The 13,164-nt window shown below is 40.8% G+C and overlaps 1 protein-coding gene and 1 pseudogene across 4 annotated transcripts in view; one reads left to right on the top strand and one right to left on the bottom strand.

Annotated features, from left to right (window-relative positions):
* The window catches only part of TPST1 (tyrosylprotein sulfotransferase 1), a 120,957-nt gene that overhangs the window by 98,863 nt on the left and 8,930 nt on the right, over window positions 1-13,164 (top strand). The window lies entirely within an intron of this gene.
* Window positions 7,407-7,521, bottom strand: LOC115803802 (small nucleolar RNA SNORA70; annotated as a pseudogene).

The raw sequence follows: 13,164 nt of genomic DNA, 5'->3' as shown, positions 1-13,164 counted from the left end.
ACAATTCAATTTACATTCCAATCCATCGTGTCCAACTTCATCCAAAAGTCAATACACTTTTTTTAAAAAACATTATTGGAGGTGCAGATCATGCTTCTGAGCTGATTAATATTTTTTCTTCTTGATATAGGGAGTATAGTATTAATAACATTTCTCCGTTGTTTCTAGCACAAGATTATTGAATGCTTCAGGAGCCCAGTCTGAGACTTGCAAAGCTGCCAAAATATTTTAAGACAAATGAGAATATGTAAACATACATGTTATCAGCTGTTTCATATTTGTGTTTTAGAGATAATGAGTCTCTAGTGGGCCACAAGAGCCCAATGGGATTAAAGATGTAAATTTCAAAATCTAGATTCCTTCCTACATTATCATATCTGGCTGGAGTTGTGTTTTTTCTGCATGTGAAACTATCAGGTCATTGTTTCTCAAGGGGGAATGCTTTGTCTATTAATAAAAATAATGAATTGCATAACAAATAACAGCAGGCCAAGCATGGACCAATAATGAAAATTTGTCATGAACTGAGGATTATGAATAATCCAATTCTGTGCACTTGAGCACACTTGGAAAGAGGATGGCAAGAAGGAAGAGGGAAGGGAGGGAAGGAAGGGAGAGAGGGAAGGAGGGAAGAGAAGGAGGGAGGGAGAGAGGAAGGATTAACTGTATTATAGAGTTTACAGTGAGTTTACAGAAAGGAGGAATAAATTAGGTCTGAGCTTACAGTGAAATTTGAATTCACAACCAGGGGTTATGAGACTAATCTTTTAACCCTTGGAGAGCGAGAGCGAGAGAGAGTGTGTGTGTGTGTGTGTGTGTGTGTACACATATGTGTATATGTACCTACACTTTGAGCAAAACAATTTATATGTACACACATACACTTCGAAGAAAACAACGAACAAAAGCAACACCTTAAAGTCTGCAGTGCGCATAGTATGGTCATTAGTATGTATTTCTGGAGATTGTTTAAAATTCCCTTATTTTGAAAGAATGTTTTGAGTTAAATCAGCAATTGGTACTTCACAGCCTACAGGCCAAATTTGGCCTGCCACTTGTTTTATAAATAAAATTTTTGTAGAACACACTACACTCATTTATTTACATATTGTCTATGTCTGCTTTCACGCTACACAAGCAGAGTTGAATAGTTGGGAAAGTGACTGTAGCCCACAAAGCATAAACTATTTACTCTCTGGCCTTTTACAGAGTAGGATGCCAACCCCTGAGTTTAATCCTCAATTTCAGCCCCTTCACAAATTATATATTTCTTATAATCTAATGAGCTTTCTAAGGCTAATATATTTGTTCTGTTGAAAATTGTTTTGATCTCTCTGATTTTTTCCCAACTTTTTCATACTTTTAGAAAAATTTGGAAAACATCTGTATACCTGTAACAGATTCATTAGTTAAAATTTTGCCATATTTGCTTCATCTCTCTATGTATACACACATGGTTTCTTTGTTTTGTTTTTTTTGCTGTTGAATTATTTGAAAGTTGCAGATATTATGCTTCTTCAGCACACATCTCTAAGAATAAGAGCATTTCCTACATAAGTCATTGTTTTAAAATTTAAAGATACATGTACGGGCTTTTTGTTTATGTGTAAGAACTATTTCATTTCTATAGCATTTTATTCAACCCTGTGTTCCTATTTATAAATGGGAATTCCAAGTATAGTAATTATTTAGCTATTGATTATAACCTGAATAATGGTCCCCTAAAGATTTCCATGTCCTAATCCCTGGAATCTGTAAACACGTTCATTACCTTATATGGCAAAAGGGACTTTGTAGATGTAAGTAAGGAATCTTAAATGAAGAGATTATCCTGTATTACCTGGGTGGGCCCAGTGTAATCACAAGGGTCCTTATAAGAGGGAGGCAGGAGAGTTAAAAGGCAGAGAAGGTGATATGACATTGGAAGCAAAATCAATGAAAGAAATGCGACAGCGCTACGCTTCTAGCATTGAAGATGGCGAGGCTAAGAATTTTCAAACCCATTTCAAAACCAGCAACTCATGGCTCCTTTTTTTTTTTTTTAACAATGTTTCCCTCAATATCTCTCTTCTCTTGCATACTTTATTATAATTATCAAGAAGAAACCTAGTGATACCTTCAGTACTTTGCTTGGAAGTTTCCTTAGCTGGACCATCCAGTTTGTTTGGTTCATTTTCTACTTTCTGTATAACTACAGGTGACAGGGTTGGTAAACTTTCTGTTACTGTGTTATAAGACCCCCCTGCCTCTAGTGTCTAATCAGGTGTCCCTACATGCCTTAAAACCTGCACAGGTGGCCTCCTCAAAGTCTAAAATCTACTGTCAATTCATGTCCATTTAGGCTTTTACTGCTGCTCCCCTTAAAGTCCCTCTAGCTACCTCCTCCTGCCCAGTTCCAAAACTTCTGCCACGTTTTAGGTGTTTGTTACGTTATCACCCTGCTTATGACACCAAAATCTGTATTAGTTATTTACTTAGCCATAGCAAATTACCCTAAAATTTAGAGTAATTAGCTTAAAACAACAAGTTATTATCTCACAGTTTCTGTAGATTAGGAATCCAGGTGCAGTTTATCCAGATACCTTGGGTCAAGGTCTTTCATGAGGGTGTGGTCAAACCGTGAGCCAGGACTGCAGTCATCTCAAGGTTCAATTGGGAGAGGATCCCTTTCCAAACTCCCTCCTGTGAGTGTGGGCAGGCCTCAGGTCCTTGCTGGCCATTGGCTGGAGATATCAGTTCTTTTGCCACTTGGGCCTCTATAAGGCAGTTCACAGCATGCAGCTGGCTTCCTTCCAATCAAATAAGCAAGAAAGAGTACCCAAGACAGAAGAAACACTTTTGTGACCTAATCTCAGAAATAACATCCCGTCACTTTTGCCATATTCTAGTTGTTAGAAGTAAGTCACTAGATCCAGCTCACACTTAAAGGAAGGGGATTACACATGTCATGAATACCAGAAGCAGGGATCATGGGGGCTCAATCTCAGGGAGTGTGGCCACAAACACTTTCAGCATGAAAATAATTTAGAAAAAGTTTAATATTCTCCGTAAGATCAAGCCAGATTCAGAATTAGGCCTCATAACATGTCTGACACTTTCTCCTGTAAATTGTAGAAGCTTGACTGTCTGAAACCCTTGGGGAACCCGTCATTCTAGAAAGTGAGGTTTCTGGACAGATTTGTACCATTTAAGACCAAACCTTAATATTTTGCTGTAGAATTCCTCTGCATTTTGATGACATATTTCTTTACCTTCTTAAATAAATACTTGATCATAATTTAAATTTTCATTTCATCCAAAGGAAATTACTGTATGTGTTATAAACAGAAAAATGCCCATCTTCTCTTTATATAGGATATAGAACTATCGGTCCCTTTCTTAAAAAACTCAAGGCTTCCTGTCTGCCTTTTATAATTTCTGTGTCTTCCTTTGTTTCATTTGTCACTTCTCAGTTATCAGTACTTGCCCATTGCCTTCCTGTTTGCTGTATCTGATTGCTACAGGTTGAGACCAGATAACTTACGATGGTTAAAACTGTGTAAAGGAAAAGGGACCTAATGGAGGACTGGATCTGCAGTCTGCAAGTGTGTTAACGACACCCATTTTAGCTGCTTGGAGACTTTTGTTTACACCTTAATTGTAAACTATTACTACAGGTGAGGCTGTGGTAACAGGTGAAGTGGTACTGGGCATAGTTGGTCAGTTTCTGATTAATCTTGTAAGAAAGCTGAAAGTGGCCTGAGGACAAGTAACAAGAATGATGTAGGGCTTCCCTGGTGGCGCAGTGGTTGAGAGTCTGCCTGCCAATGCAGGGGACATGGGTTCGTGCCCCGGTCCAGCCTGCGCGTCCGGAGCCTGTGCTCCGCAACAGGAGAGGCCACAACAGTGAGAGGCCAGCGTACCGCAAAAAAAAAAAAAAAAAGAATGATGCATTGCTTGCTTCAGCCAGTATTCAGAACCCCTTCTTTCTTGGGTTTTTGAAACTTCACAGGCAGCTTAGATAAATTCTCCTCCCTTCTCTAGCTCTGTAGCCTAGGTAATTCCACGATTGAAGGCTTCGCATATAACAGAGTTAATTATACCTCACTCCAGAAATTTGAATCTGACTTTAGTCTATAAACCCAAAACAACAAATACAATTTACTTTTCTATTTAAGTTATTTCTTTTGAAATGGTATACGTCACCAGCCAAAGCCTCTCAAATGGAAGCGTGCTATCACTGTCACAAGTAAAAGCTATAAGGCAGGGTTAAATATGCGGAGCTCACTTTCTGTTTTTTGCAGTACGCGGGCCTCTCACTGTTGTGGCCTCTCCCGTTGCGGAGCACAGGCTCCGGATGCGTAGGCTCAGCGGCCATGGCTCACGGGCCCAGCTGCTCTGTGGCATGTGGGATCCTCCCGGACCAGGGCACGAACCCGTGTCCCCTGCATCAGCAGGCCGACTCTCAACCACTGCGCCACCAGGGGAGCCCTCACATTTTTATATGCATTTCTTTTAGACCTTGTTTAGTGTTTTGCTCTGTGAGAAGATCAAGAGCAGTGTGGTAATCTTTATAAATTGTTAGACACAGACCAGGAGGCCTGCTCTCGAGGGGGCAAGGGTGGAACTGAGAAAGTATTCCTTGTGGTATTCAGGCTTTGAGAAACTTCTTTCAGAATCGCAAAATGTTAGAGCTTGGAAGGGAGTGGTTAAAAAAAAAAACCGCTTAGTCCTTTTCCCTCAGCTCCAGTGTCTTTCACATAGTTAACAGTACAGCTAAAGTTTATGGGAAGTACACATCTCTCCTTCTTATCTTTTTTCTCTGCATAACATAGAATTCCTTTTCCAGTAGTAATGTGTTCCTTTACTTAGCAGTCTTATAAATAGTGGTTTCCAGCTTCTGCAAAGCTTTCAGCCACACGTTGCTCACGTGGACCTCAGAGAACATACATACTATGAGTACACCCTCACCACATGTTTCTTTAAAACTAAGTACTATTGGGTCCTTTAATTTTAGCACCTCTTCTTCTCCTTTTCTATCTCCAGCTTTGCAGAGACCACCAAACTAGAGACCCCAAACCCGTTTGTCACCACTAAAACGTAATATATGAAGATGGAAAGCTGTTGTAGGAATAGTAAATGACTTAGCAGAGTGGAAGATAGCTGAATTTATATGCCTGAAAAAAGGGGGATGCAAGCAAGCAGAGGAACAAGAAACAAGCCAGTTCACCCTGAACCCTACAAAAGTTCAGGGATTTGGAAACATCAGGTATTAGGGGAGGGGGATGAGGTCTGATACTAAAAAGAGAGAGATCAAAAGTCTGTATAGAGCAGTTAGACTTCCAGATCACCACCCTTCCCCTCCCCTTGCAGAAGAAGTACATTCTCTTAGAGAGAAAATAGGGACATTAGGAATAGAGTTAGGGCTCCAAATTGAAAATCAGAGCATTAAGTGAAAGTCTGCTTTCTGAAAAACTAAATTATCATTAGATGATGCCTCAATTCTCTACTTCTACCCAGCTGAAGAATGCTGGTACCAAGGTAAGAGATTGTGGTGCTTTCTCTACGTTCTTAACTACCCCCCAAAAAAAGCCTACAAACATGATACATGGAGAACCCTGACCAAATAAAAGCTGGCTGAGGAAGTATACCTGCAGTTAGACTCAACCCTCATAAACGGAACTCTGCTTCATAGCCAAGACTCACTGGACGTCTGTAGAACTTCTCTAACATGAAAGAGACTAAAAGAAAGATAAAAAAGAACCTCAGAGGAAACAACATGTAAAGAGCAAAAGAAACGTAAATGAACTATAATTAACGTTCTTAAAAAGTAGAACAGGGACTTCCCTGGTGGCGCAGTGGTTAAGAATCCGCCTGCCAATGCAGGGGACACGGGTTCGAGCCCTATTCCGGGAAGATCCCAGATGCCGCGGAGCAGCTAAGCCCATGCACTACAACAACTGAGCCTGTGCTCTAGAGCCCGCGAGCCACAACTACTGAGCCCGCCTGCTGCAACTCCTGAAGCCCGCGCACCTAGAGCGCGTGCTCCGCAACAAGAGAAGCCACTGCAATGAAAAGCCTGCACACCGCAACAAAGAGTAGCCCCTGCTCGACACAACCAGAGAAAACCCACACACAGCAATGAAGACCCAATGCAGCCATAAATAAATAAATTTATTTTAAATAAAACAACGTAGAACAAAAAGACCAAGAGATGACTTGGAGAGGAAAAAAAAATTAGAGGCTTAATTCAAGTGGTCTAACATTTGACTAATCGGAGTCTAAGAAAAATAGAGAAAATGATGAGTGGGAAATTATCAAAGTAATAATTTAAGGATATTCCCAAGAACAGAAGGACATGTATCTCCAGTACCGATGAGTGAAGAAAATGAGCCTCATCAAGGCACCTTATCATAAAATTATAGAACCACCAGGGATAAAGAGAAAATTCTTAAATCTTGCAGAGTGAAAACAAAGGTCACATACAAAGGATCAGGAATTAGAATGATATCAGCCATGCCAAAAGAAACATGGGAAAATAGAAGACAATGGAGCAATGCCATAATTTCAGAGAGAAAATTACTATATTCTAGAATTATATAACTGGATGAACTTTCAGCCAGGTGTTAGGATAAGATAAAGACGTTTTCAGACATGCAAAAAGACAAATACTGTATATTATCACTTATACATGGAACCAAAAAAAATAAAGCAAGCTAGAGAATATAACGAAAAGAAACAGACTCACGGATATGGAAAACAAACTAGTGCTTACCAGTGGGGAGAGGGAAGGGGGGCGGGTCAAGATAGAGGTAAGGGATTAAAAGGTACAAACTACTATTGTAAAATAAATAAGTTACAAAGATACATTGTACACCACAGGGAATATAGCCAACATTTTATAATAACTATAAACGGAGTATAATTTTTAAAAATTATGAATCACTGTGTTGTACACCTGAAACTTATGTAATATTGTAAATCAACTATACCTCAATTTTTTTTGGGGGGGGGGTAGGAAAGCAGGATTTATTGGTGGGCATGAGTAAGGAGGGGACAGCGCCAAGGCTGTCACACGGGCAGGGCCCGCCATTCATCCAGGGGCCACGATTAGGGATGTATTTGACTCCACAGCCTTCTGGGATGAGCTGCTTTTCTGGCACCTTGTTTTCAAATTCATCTGCATTAAACTTAGTGAATCCCCACTTGGAGATTTGGATCTTCTGGCAGCCAGAGAACTTGAACTTGGCCCTGCAGAGGGCCTCAAGCACATGCTCCTTGTTCTGCAGCTTGGTGCGGAGGGACATTATGACTTAGCCTATGTGGACTCTGGCCACTGTGCCCTGGGGCTTTCCAAAGGCACCGCGCATACCCGTCTGGAGCCTAGAGTGGGGACAGCGTGCCAGTCGTTAATGTCCACTGGAAAGGGCTGTCTCCAGGGTCCCTTAGGGCAACCCGTACGGGCAAAGGGCTGCATACACTACCGAGGAGGCTGCTGTTTGCAGCCATTGTGCACCGGGCCCCCGTGGGGATATACCTCAATTTAAAAAAAGAAAGAAAGGGAAAATGGGGGAAATGGGCAAAAGATCTGCATAGACACACCTTGCTGAAGGAAAATATACCAATGGCAGCTAAGCATATGAAAAGGTGCTCAACATTGTATGTCATTAGGAAAATCCAAATTAAAGCAACGAGATACCGCTACGCACCTAGTAGAATGGCCAAAATTCAAAACACTGACACCACCATATCATTGTGAGGATGTGGAGTAACAGAAACCTCATACATTGCTGGTGGGAATGCAAAATGGTACAGCCACTTGGAAGACAGCTTGGCAGTTCCTTATAAAATTAAACATACACTTACCTTGTAATCCAGCAGTCACATTCCTTGGTATTTACCCAAATGAGTTGAAAACTTATGTTCACACAAAACCTGTACACAGATGTTTACAGCAGCTTTGTTCATAATTGCTACAGCTTGTAATTTGTAAGCCACCAAGATGTCCTTCACTAGGTGAATGGGTAAATAAATATCCAGGCAATGGAACATTATTCAGTGATTAAAAGAAGTGAGTTATCAAGTTGCAAAAAGACATAGAGGAACCTTAAGTGCATATTACTAAGTGAAAGAAGCCAATCAAAAGGCTGCATACTGTATGATTCCAACTCTATGGAGATAGTAAAAAGATTGGGGGAAGGTAGGGAGGACTAAATAGATGGAGCACAGGGCATTTTTATGCTAGTGGAACTATTCTGTGTGCTACTGTAATGGTGGATACATGTGTCAAAACCCATAGAAAGTACAACACAGAGAATGAACCCTAGTGCAAACTAAAACTTCAGTTAATAACAGTATATCTATGCTGGTTTGTTAATTGTAACAAATATACCACAGTAACGCAGGATGTTAATAATTGGGGAAAGCTGTAGGAGAGGGACAGGAAGTATATGGGGACTCTGCTTTCAACTCAGTTTTTCTGTAAACCTAAATCTGCTCTACAAATAAAGTCTATTATTTAAAAAGTATATGAGGCAATTATTAGCTTTAGCTAAAACAGCACAAATTGTGTAAGAAAATGTAACTGTGATATTTATATTGTCATAATAATGAAAACTTACAGAATGTGGCTTTAAACAAAAATTATTGTTTAATTTTTGAGAGACTAGAGGAAGGGAAGTATTATGACCTAATATCCTCATCTGTCATAATAGAAAGTCTGTGTAACAGAAGTGAACGTCTGAACGTGTTCCTATCCAAAGGCGTTTCCTCCCCTGTGTACCCAAGCCCATCTCCCTGTTTCCTATATCATCACATTTTGCATTCCAGCAGAATCTTTCCCATCAACAAACAAATATGCGTTTAATTCTTCTATCTTAACACACACACACACACACACACACATGCACACACACACGCGCACACACACACACCCTACACTTATGCCAGGTGCCCTGCCACTGCCATTCCATTTCTTTGCCTCCCTTTACTTAAAAGCTCATTTTCTGTACTCCTGTCTCCAGTTCCACTCCCTCTATTTTTTCTTACATTCACTCCATTCAGAATTTCACAACTACCATTCTACTTAATTTGCTCTTGTCAAGGTCACAGTGACCTTCACATTGCTTAGCCAATGGTGAGTTATCATCTTGTCTCCCAGCCTCTTTTGATACAATCGATTACTCCCTCCTTGATATGTTTCCTTCACCTGGCTTCTAGACACCACTTTTTAAATTTTTCCTTCTGTGTCATTGGTGGCCTCTTCTCAGTCTTCTTTGCTGATTCTTCCTTTTCTCCCTGACCTCTTAATGTTAGAATGCCCCCATATCTCAGTCTTAAGTCCTCTGCTCTTCTCTCTCTACCCTGAGCACCTGAGTTATCTCATCAGGTATCAAGTTTTAAATACCATCTATAAGTTGATGATTCTCAAATTTATAGATCCCAGCCCAGACCTCTTCCATGAACCCTAGATTTGTATATCTAACTGGCTACTTGACATTTTCATTTATTGTCTAATAGATATCTGAAGCTTAACATTTCTGAAATTGAACCCCTGAATATCTGCTATATCCAGGACCTTTCCCAACTGAGTTGATGGCAGCTTCATATTTCCAGTTGGTAGTTGCTTAGGCCAAAAGCCTTGGAGTCATCCTTGACTCCCCTTTGCTCTCTCACATTCCACATCCAGTCTGTTAGGAAATCTAGACATGATTAGGAAAAGAAAATCCACAAACGTACCACTTCTCACCACCTCCACCACTGCCTCCTTGTCATCCTGTCTTGTCTGGATTACTGCTGTTGCCTCCGCACTTCTGTCCTTGGCCCTTTACAGTCTAAACAGAGCAATTAGGGTGACCCTTTTAAAATCTAAGCCCCATCATGGTACTTAGTAGCCTCCCATTTCACTACACTGGACAAATTAATTTCTCTGTGCCTCAGTTGCTTCATCTGTAAAAAGAGAATAATACCTCCCTCAGGAGATTGTGGGATTCGATAAGGTGATAAATGTGAAACGCATGCTCAACACTAACCTGGTGCAGAGAAAATAATAAAGTTTAGCTGCTGTTCGTATTATTTTTATTGCCAATGCACCCTCTAAATCAGAAGCCTACTTTTGTTGTTCTTCAGTGCTTGAGGTGGGAGGGCTCTGTAGGAGCATTTGGATTCTGACTGCCTAGCTCATTTCTGTCTAGCAAAATCCTCAGTTCATTAGTACCAGAGATTAGTATGTCCAGAAACACTGTTCCTTTAGCCAGAGGAAATTCCACTCCTAACTTTGCCGTACTTGGTTTCCTGCACTAAATAGGAACTGCTTTGTCAGTAGAAAGCGTTCTTTTTGTCAGTACTGTAGTTGCTAAATTTTGAAGCACTTTTTCCCTAAAGGATAATGAGAGGAGACAGCTTCCCACTTATTTTTTTTTTTTGCGGTACGTGGGCCTCTCACTGTTGTGGCCTCTCCCGTGGTGGAGCACAGGCTCTGGTTGCGCAGGCTCAGCGGCCATGGCTCACAGGCCCAGCCGCTCCGCGGCATATGGGATCTTCCTGGACCGGGGCACGAACCTGCGTCCCCTGCATCGGCAGGCAGACTCTCAACCACTGCACCACCCGGGAAGCCCCCGACTTATTTTTTGATTGAGCCTTTTGTCTGATGTCTTATCCTGAACCCCCCCTTTTTTTTTTATTACATTTGTAACATCACATATTTAAGGTTTTGGTTTTTCCCCCCTTTCATGTAAGCCTTACCTCTCTGGAACTGTTGATTTCTGGAAGACACTTATAATATTTAATGTTCCCACTCGTATTTTCTGTCATGCCTTACAACAAACCAAAAAGAGAAGGGAAAATTTAACAGTTAGATTTGCTAATAGTAGTAAAATGCAAAGAGCGTGGTATAATGGGAGAGTGCTGAGCCAGGGCCTTCTGAGCCTCACTCTGCCACTCACTAGCTGTATGACCCCGTGGGCTTGCGTTGAACCTTCTGCTTGAATTCTAGCAGAAGAGGCTAGCTAAGAGAGAGGAGAGTTGGTTTCTGAGAGGATGTGAGGAATGTAAGAAAAGTTTCTTAGGGACCAAACCCACTAACACTGGAAGAAGCACTGGGGCAAACAAACTTGTTCTGGTTCGGTAAAGGAGCCAAGGCACAGGACCCTAGGCCTGAGCAGCTTATGCTTAGAGACTTGGAGGATGGGGGTTGGGACTCAGTTCCCTGAATAGAGGGAGAAGGAAAGACACTTGAGAATCTGGTAAAAAGCAAAAACAAAAAACCTATTCTAATGGCTTGAGCCCCTGCTTTGGATATAGTGTCTGCTTGTCCCACAGATAGTAGAGACAGGCACAGTGGAAGTCAGTGTTAACATGATACACACACACTTCCTACATCAGAAAGCTGGAACAGGAATACAGTGTTATATGTCAATTATATCTCAGTAAAACTGGGGGGAAATGAAGAAAGCTGGAACACTCTCTGGACTGTGGTGCTGGGGTAAAGCAAACAGGATTCTGACATGCAGCTTCTTCAGGGAGCAGTTAGGCCAACCCTCCAGTGACCTGGGACTCTTTGAGGGTATGAAGGTTTCAAGGCACTCCTAACAGCTGCATTGTTGTTATCCTGCACTCACCTCAGCTTCCAGCGTGATGCATATCTAAAGAAATATGCATAAGCCTCTTCGCTCTGCTTTAATTTAGCCTTCCTAGAACTGTAGCAGTGACCCTAAGGAATAGACCAGGTTTTAGAAATTGCAGAGAAAGAGACAGGAAAACAGTACATTCATTCTCTCAATCTCAGAAGGAATACTGCTACTTTTAGAGGCATAAGCCTCTTCGCTCTGCTTTAATTTAGCCTTCCTAGAACTGTAGCAGTGACCCTAAGGAATAGACCACGTTTTAGAAATTGCAGAGAAAGAGACAGGAAAACAGTACATTCATTCTCTCAATCTCAGAAGGAATACTGCTACTTTTAGAAGTGGATCAGTCAACTTATGACCAAGTAAAAATCCTTTAGGTCTGTAGGCTTTAGTATTCATCATTTAGAGGATTTCTTTGTGCTCTGAGGGGCTACCCAGTGACTCTCTTCCCAATGACAATCCATAGTTTCTTCCTGTAGTTTCTCGAGTCCAGCAGTTATCAAACTGTAGCTGATGGAGACTTTCTTCACTCTTGATTGACATGAATAGTTCCCAGTTTTTTTCTGTTGTTGACAGTGTTGAAACAAACATCTTTGCACTTAAAGTATGTGTGTATGTGTGTGTGAAAGAGAGAGCAAGACAGAGCGAGAGTAGTAAATTCCTAAGCTACTGGCTTGTTTTGTTATTGAAGTGTAACGTACGTAGAGAAAAGTATCCAAGTCATAGCTCAATAAATGATCACAAAATGAACACATCTTTATAATCGCTACCCATATCAAGACAGAAAACTACCAGCACGCTGGAAGCCTCTCTCATCCCCCTGCCAATCACCACCACCCTGCTCCTCCCCAGAGTAAACAGTATCCCGATTTCTAACATCAGAGTTGCTTTGCCTACTTTTGGGCTTTAAAAGTTTTAAATGGAGACATGTGTCAATAGTATATTATTTTTGGAGATCTGGCTTGTTTCTTCTCATCATTATGTGTTGGGATTCATCTACATTGTTGGTTTAGTAGCAGTTCATTTTTAAAATTGCAGTATGGTATGTCCTTATATCGATAAACACATTTATTTATTCGTTCTGACTGTACCGCTCTGCAGTGCCACCTTTGTCACAAACCAGTTATCTCTAAATGGGGGTCTGTTTCTGGACTCTTCATGTTGTTTCATTAATATATTTGTCTATCCTCGTGCCAAAACCTTACCGTCTTGATTATAGCTATGTTTTTTGTATGTATAGGTGTATAATATTCTATTATGATAGAATAAGTCCTTCCACTTTGTTCTTTTTAAGATTACCTTGATTATTCTTGGCCCTATGCATTTCCATAAAACTTTTACAATCAGCTTGAAATTATTCCTACCCCTATCCCTACCCCTACCCCTACCCCAAAAAAGCATGCTAGAATTTTTATTGGAAATCCTTTGAGGAGAATGGACAGCTTTACTATGTTGAATGTACAACCCCTGAAAGTGGTATGTCTCTCTATTTATTTGGTCTTTAATTTCTCTCAATAATATTTTATAGTTTTCTATGTAAACATCTTACACACCTTTTAAA

This window comes from Delphinapterus leucas, chromosome 15 (assembly GCF_059928025.1).
Source record: "Delphinapterus leucas isolate spDelLeu-1000000601 "Yukka" chromosome 15, BTC_Dleu_Yukka2, whole genome shotgun sequence".
NCBI classification, from domain to species: Eukaryota; Metazoa; Chordata; class Mammalia; order Artiodactyla; family Monodontidae; genus Delphinapterus; species Delphinapterus leucas.
Note: the sequence above shows the minus strand (reverse complement) of the source record. Positions and strands in the feature narration are given on the sequence as shown.